At 44.7% G+C, this 8,065-nt stretch overlaps 1 non-coding gene across 1 annotated transcript in view; it reads left to right on the top strand.

Moving 5' to 3' along the window:
* The window catches only part of Trnas-cga (transfer RNA serine (anticodon CGA)), a 75-nt gene extending 18 nt beyond the window's left edge, over positions 1 to 57 (top strand). Inside the window, exon 1 of the tRNA in view lies at positions 1 to 57. This exon is cut by the window's left edge and continues 18 nt beyond it. This is a non-coding gene — a tRNA (tRNA-Ser).
* The last annotated feature ends 8,008 nt before the right edge of the window (positions 58 to 8,065 follow it).

Raw genomic sequence — 8,065 nt, 5'->3', positions numbered from 1 at the left:
GGTAGAGCACTTGCCCGCGAAAGGCAAAGGTCCCGAGTTCGAGTCTCGGTCGGGCACACAGTTTTAATCTGCCAGGAAGTTTCATATCAGCGCACACTCCGCTGCAGAGTGAAAATCTCATTCTGGAAACATCCCCCAGGCTGTGGCTAAGCCATGTCTCCACAGTATCCTTTCTTTCAGGAGTGCTAGTTCTGCATGTTTCACAGAAGAGCTTCTGTAAAGTTTGGAAGGTAGGAGACGGATACTGGCAGAAGTGAAGCTGTTAGTACCGGTCGTGAGTCGTGCTTCGGTAGCTCAGTTGGTAGAGCACTTGCCCGCGAAAGGCAAAGGTCCCGATTTCGAGTCTCGGTCGGGCACACAGTTTTAATCTGCCAGTAAGTTTCATATCAGCGCACACTCCGCTGCAGAGTGAAAATCTCATTCTGGAAGCACCTCTGATGCTCAGCATGGATACGTGAAATTTTGCACAAACAGAAGTTATCTGCCGCAGGCATGTAATTAGTAGAGCAGATATGAAAGCTAGACCTGTGAAATTATTATCGAAAGTTCTTCCATAATTTTGCAAAGTCGACTGGGGTGGCCGAGCGGTTCTAGGCGCTACAGTCTGGTAGTGCGTGACAGCTGCGGTCGCAGGTTCGAATCCTGCCTCGGGCATGGGTGTGTGTGATGTTCTTAGGTTAGTTAGGTTTAAGTAGTTCTAAGTTCTAGGGGACTGATGACCTCAGAAGTTAAGTCCCATAGTGCTCAGAACCATTTTAACCATTTTGATTTTGAAAAAATCGCAGAACAACTGAATCGTTTATTGAGGAATGGTGTAAAATTTGAGTGGTCAGCAGAGTGCCAAACAGCATTTGAGACATTGAAAAAGGTGCTGATATTCAATCCAGTACTGATATCTCCTGATTTCGAGAAAGATATCATCCTGTCATGTGATGCCAACGATAGCCGACTGGATTGTATTTTGAGCCAAAATATCAATGCTAAAGAACACCCAGTGGCTTATGCATCTAGATAACTAAACAGAACAGAACGGAACCACTCCGCTGCAGAAAAGCATAATAGCAGTTATTTATGGAATCAGATAATGACGCTGCTGTTTGTACAGTCAGAAATTTCAGGTGAAAACATATTACACATCGTTAAATGGTTGTTGGGAGTAAAAGATCATTCTAGTACTCTGACGAAATGGGCATTCAAACTGAAAGAAGGCAACATATTACACATCGTTAAATGGTTGTTGGGAGTAAAAGATCATTCTAGTACTCTGACGAAATGGGCATTCAAGCTGAAAGAAGGCAACATATTACACACCGTTAAATGGTTGTTGGGAGTAAAAGATCATTCTAGTACTCTGACGAAATTGGCATTCAAGCTGAGAGAAGTTAAATATGAAGTGCTTAGAAACCGGATAAACCATACAAAGCAGATACTTCAAGTAGAAAAACCACAGTGCTGCAAGCACGAGGCCAAAGCGTGACTGAGTGGCAGGAGACGCAAACAGCTGACAAAGACGGTTAGGCATTCAGCTCACAGCCATAGTCCATAACACATTATCGATCGCTCTGCAGATCAATCAAGCGTGGACTGTGCGTGACAGTCTGGCTGCACTCAGGGCAAGGTTTTGCATTAAGTGCACCATCCAATGTTAGCATGTTGCAGAAAAATGGATAGATGAATCTCAGTGAAATACTGGTGAAAACGAGGAGACGTGATGAGTCGCTACGTAAGGGGTCTTCTGGCACAAAGTTTGTCATTGATGACATCATTGGATTTCACTATCACCCCCATCTGACACAGGCCAATTCCTTGTGTATAAAATGCCAGAAAATTCAAATTTTGTCAGAAAATTAGAAAATTGAGGGAAATTCAAGAAATAGCCCAATTGTGATAGTATAGTTCCTATAGAAGCAACGTTATTGCCTTAAGTATAAATTGACCTGAAATGTGAGATAGGGCATGGTATGCTGGATGACTTGGATTAGAAGCCCTGGTTCTATGATAACACAATCCAAGACCTGGAATTCTGGCACAGCTTTAGTATTACGTCAGAATCCACGATAACTGATCTGGAATACGAGATAGCGATCAAACATGGCGACAGAGGGATACTGGCATGGCTCTATGACATCAAAATCTAAAACCTGGAATACTAGCATTGGCTCTATGATATGACAATGCAGCTCAGACCTGTTGGGCCACTTGTAACAGTGTAGAATTTTGGCATACCGCCCAAGATTTGAGATACTGGGACAGGTTCTATGATGTCAGAATCCAAGTTCTGTAATACTAGCACTATGATGTCAGGATCAAATGATGTTTGTGATATCCAGACGTATCTGCTGACGTACTTGACATAATTTTGCCCCCAAGCCTACCTGACATTTTTTGCCAAGCTTCTATTCATCCGAGGTGTACATTGCTCCTAACTCTGAGTTTGGATCTCTCTGCTTGAGTCTTTATTTAAAGAAACTCTGGGAGGAACAGGGCCTTTCACACACACACCCCCTCCCCCCAGTTGTCACCCCTACTTTTTGCCTTACGTTAAAGACCAAATTGTATGCTGTTGTAGTAGGAACACTTGCATCTTTATTTAAATATGTGTGTTTACAGGGAGAGTTCATTTTCCACAGTCGAGAAGTCAGGCATTGTGCACCACTGGCAGAGCTGTCAGCGACTGGGGTTGCATATTGCATAAGACGTAAAGAGTCCAGAAGCCCATACTCAACCCACCATCCGTTGGTGAAAGCTCAGTGCAGAGAGACACAACATGTATACAACCAGTTCAATAACCTAATGCAAAATGGTGTATAGAAGCTCTGATTCCCAACACTAGTATGCTGGTGTGACGGCACTGCAACCACAGTCACAGCCACAACAAACTGCTTAATTCGAGATAAAATGACAGGAAACAGGGAGTATAATAATAACCTATGGCCCAGAAATATATGATACATGGAAACTGATAAATCTAGAAATCTAAATTTGTCCTCCTGGTGGTGTACTCTTTTGAAATAGCTGTGAATTAAAAACAAAATAAGATCAGGTACTATGCTTGCTTCACCACAAAAAGTGAGTGAGAAAAGGATGCTGACTATTTACCAACAGTAACATACCCATCAATCACAGAGCTGTCAAACACATGAAATTATATGTAAGTAGCAGCAACATTCGAGAATGAAACACGCTTATACTTAGCCATCAAACATATGGTAAATACATATGATGCTAAAATATTATATCTTCTACAAAAATAGTGGTCAGTACCCTAATTCCACAGCACATTTCAAGAAGAATATCTGAACTTTCATCTCCATCAGAGTGCAGTGCCAACCGATGGCAGATAACTGTAGCATCGAAACATCCTGGCAGGTTCCAGACCGAGACACAAACTCGGTACCTTTTCCTTCTGCGGGCAAGTGCTCTACGACCTGAGCTACCCAAGCACGACTCACGCCGTCCTCACAGCTTTACTTCCGCCAGTAACTCGTCCCCTAACTTCCAAACTTCCAAACTTGGAAGAGCATTTGCCCACGAGTTCGAGTCTCGGGTCCTGCACACACTTTTAATCTGCCAGGAAGTTTAATATGAGCGTACACTCCGCTGCAGAGTGAAAATTTCATTCTAGAAACATCCCCCAGGCTGTGGCTAAGCCATGTCTCCGCAATATTCTTTCTTCCAGAAGTGCTAGTCTTGCAAGGTTCGCAGGAGAGCTTCTGTGAAATTTGCAAGGTAGGTGACGAGGTACTGGCGGAAGTACAGCTGTGAGGAGGGGGCCTCAGTCGTGTGTGGGTAGCTCAGTTGGTAGAGCACTTGCCTGTGAAAGGCAAAGGTCCCGACTTCGGGTCTCGGTCCGACATACAGTTTTAATCTCCCAGGAAGTTTCATATCAGCACACACTCCACTGCAGAGTGAAAATTTTCATTCTGGAAACTGTAGCATCGCCAGCGCCACAGCACAGATCGTTACCTTCAGCTTGTAAAAGAAGTATGAACGCTATACAAAGAGAGTTCAAGCAGAGCTCTATCGGGAAATCATGTGGCTATATCATGGTTCACTACCATGGTAGAGACCTGTTGCATGAAGACACGAAGACATAGTGCAACTCGGCAAGGTAACTGGTGCATCATGTTGTAGCTAGCCAATGGCTGATGGATTACATGGCATAATCTCTGCAGACCTGGCCTGCAACTGCATTATTGTGTCTTATGATACTTACCTAACACCAGACATCTCTATAGGATCTGTAAAAGGCAGCAGGCTATATAAATGCACCATGCCAATGCATTTTCGCGTCACTTTTATGTTGAAATCAATGAATAACATTGAATTTTCACATCAGTTTTATGTTAAAGTAAGAGAACAATGTACCATAATCTGTGAAAATAACCTTGCAGCACTTCCATAAAAACAGGGGAAGACACCTTGCAACCAGTCCATAAAAATAAAAAAAAGATGTGCATTGTTGTGAAATATTTATTGACTGTCATCACTCAGTTGTTGCAAAGTTATTTACTGAAAATTGTTTTATTAACTTATGTTCTTATTTATATACTGTGCAAGCGTCATCTCTGTTCTGGTATTGAAAACCTAAATAACTTGTTACTTCGCAAGTGTCCATCACCAGGAGGTCAAAAGCTCATCCCTAGATTTTTCAATTTCCGTGTGGAACATAGGTTATTTTTGTGAAGCTGCATTTTCCGTGTTTTCCATCATTGTATCTCGAGTCATGTGGGCTATTGCTGTCGCTGTAGCTGTGGTTGCAGCTTCAGTGCTGTCACACTAGCATTCTAGCATAGGGAATTGGAGCTTCTACACTCCATTTTGCAATGGGTTATCGAATTGGTTGTACGCATGTTGTATCTCTGTGTTCAGAGCTGTCAGCAACGGATGGTTGGTTGACTATTGGCTGACAGACTCTTTGCATCTTATGGAACATACGACCCCAGCGGTTGACAGCTCTGTCCAACCTTCTAGGAGTGGGCTGGTGCATGGTGGCTGACTGTGGAAAGGGAGACCTCCCTGAATACATATGTGTTTAAATAAAGATGTAAGTATTCCTACTACACAGTATACAGTTTGGACTTTAACTTAGGGCAATAATTGGGGTAGTGGGATGAAGGGTGTATCCAGATGACCATGTTCCTTGCAACGTTTGTTTAAATAAAGACACAAGTCGAGAGATCCATACTTAGATTTAGGAGAAGCAGTAACCATACACATCTGAGCGACTAAGACCTTGGGAAAACATGTCAAGTAAGCTTGGGGAGAATTGTGCCAAGTAGGTCAGCAGACAGGCCTGGATCAACACAAATATCCTTTGTCTCTAACGCCACATTGCCAGTATTCTAGAACTTGGATTCTAACATCACAGAACCTGTCCCATTGTCTCATGTCTCGACCAGTATGTCAGAATTCTACACTGTTATAAGTAGCCTGATGGCTCTGAGCTGGATTGTGATCTCATAGAGCCGTTGCCAGTATTCCAAGTCTTGGGTTATGACGTTATAGAGTTGTGCCAGTATGCCTCTGTCATCATGTTCGATCACCATCTTATATACTCCTGGAAATTGAAATAAGAACACCGTGAATTCATTGTCCCAGGAAGGGGAAACTTTATTGACACATTCCTGGGGTCAGATACATCACATGATCACACTGACAGAACCACAGCCACATAGACACAGGCAACAGAGCATGCACAATGTCGGCACTAGTACAGTGTATATCCACATTTCGCAGCAATGCAGGCTGCTATTCTCCCATGGATACGATCGTAGAGATGCTGGATGTAGTCCTGTGGAATGGCTTGCCATGCCATTTCCACCTGGCGCCTCAGTTGGACCAGCGTTCGTGCTGGACGTGCAGATCGCGTGAGATGACGCTTCATCCAGTCCCAAATGTGCTCAATGGGGGACAGATCCGGAGATCTTGCTGGCCAGGGTAGTTGACTTACACCTTTTAGAGCACGTTGGGTGGCACGGGATACATGCGGACGTGCATTGTCCTGTTGGAACAGCAAGTTCCCTTGCCGGTCTAGGAATGGTAGAACGATGGGTTTGATGACGGTTTGGATGTACCGTGCACTATTCAGTGTCCCCTCGACGATCACCAGAGGTGTACGGCATGTGTAGGAGATCGCTCCCCACACCATGATGCCGGGTGTTGGCCCTGTGTGCCTCGGTCGTATGCAGTCCTGATTGTGGCGCTCACCTGCACGGCGCCAAACACGCATACGACCATCATTGGCACCAAGGCAGAAGCGACTCTCATCGCTGAAGACGACACGTCTCCATTCGTCCCTCCATTCACGCCTTTCGTGACACCACTGGAGGCGGGCTGCACGATGTTGGGGCGTGAGCGGAAGACGGCCTAACGGTGTGCGGGACCGTAGCCCAGCTTCATGGAGACGGTTGCGAATGGTCCTCGCCGATACCCCAGGAGCAACAGTGTCCCTAATTTGCTGGGAAGTGGCGGTGCGGTCCCCTACGGCACTGCGTAGGATCCTACGGTCTTGGCATGCATTCGTGCGTCGCTGCGGTCCGGTCCCAGGTCGACGGGCACGTGCACCTTCCGCCGACCACTGGCGACAACATCGATGTACTGTGGAGACCTCACGCCCCACGTGTTGAGCAATTCGGCGGTACGTCCACCCGGCCTCCCGCATGCCCACTATACGCCCTCGCTCAGAGTCCGTCAACTGCACATACGGTTCACGTCCACACTGTCGCGGCATGCTACCAGTGTTAAAGACTGCGATGGAGCTCCGTATGCCACGGCAAACTGGCTGACACTGACGGCGGCGGTGCACAAATGCTGCGCAGCTAGCGCCATTCGACGGCCAACACCGCGGTTCCTGGTGTGTCCGCTGTGCCTTGCGTGTGATCATTGCTTGTACAGCCCTCTCGCAGTGTCCGGAGGAAGTATGGTGGGTCTGACACACTGGTGTCAATGTGTTCTTTTTTCCATTTCCAGGAGTGTATTTCAGATCAACCATCGTGGATTCTAACGTCATACTAAAACTGTGCCAGTATTTCAGGTCTCAGATTGTGACTTCAGAAAGCCTGGGTTTGTAATCCAATACATCCAGCATGACCATGTGCTATCTCACATTTTCTGCCAATTCATACTTAGGGCAACAATCCTGTTTCCATGGGAATCACACTATTGCAATTGTGTTATCTTTTGAATTTTCCACTGTTTTTGAATGTTCCACTAAAATTTAAATTTCTTGACAAAATTTGAATTTTCCACAATTTTGTACATATGGAAACTGGCTTTTTGTCAGTCAGGAGAGGAGGTGAGGAGATTCTATGATTCATTGATGACACAATCGATGATGACACCAGTGACACACTTTGTGCCAGAAAATCCGTTACATATCTGCTGTGATGTAGAACAGCATGTGAGTGAATGCATGTCTTGTGCGCAAATAACTGACTTTACTGACTAGAAAATCCTATTAAAAGATTGCCAGAGACATCTAAACGTTTAGAAATGATTGGTCCAGATAATTTAGGGGTGTTTAGCAGAACACCACATGGAAATAAGTTGTATACTATCGATAATAGACCATTTTTCACGATGCATGCAGGGACAGCAATTCCAGGCCAACAGGTTGAAACAGTAGCCCAAACAATGGTAGATAGTTCGATCCTTGGGTTCATAGTTTTGGAGTCTTATTCCAAAGCCCATACAAATATCAGTCTTTCGTCATATGAGTTGATTTGGGGCAAAAAGATTCAATCTCCTTTTAGCATGATAATACCCTAACTTGGAGCTAATTGTGTGTCACAAAGGAAATTACAAAATGTTTAAGTGAAGTATGGCAAAGAGCGAAGCGAGCCGACATGGAAGCCTTTGAACGTAAGGAACAGCTGGGGCAATGTGTAGGGAAACTGTCACTGTATATAATTGGTCAGTGGGTACTGCTAACAACCCCATATACTCCTGATGGTAAAACTAAGAAGGTTTTGATCAAGTACCAAGGTCGATATCAAGTCAGTGAAATAACTTTGCCAGTAAATGTTAAGTTACTCATATAATCGTTATTGGTCATGCAGGTGGG

Source organism: Schistocerca gregaria, chromosome X (genome assembly GCF_023897955.1).
Source record: "Schistocerca gregaria isolate iqSchGreg1 chromosome X, iqSchGreg1.2, whole genome shotgun sequence".
Classification (NCBI taxonomy): domain Eukaryota; kingdom Metazoa; phylum Arthropoda; class Insecta; order Orthoptera; family Acrididae; genus Schistocerca; species Schistocerca gregaria.
Note: the sequence above shows the minus strand (reverse complement) of the source record. Positions and strands in the feature narration are given on the sequence as shown.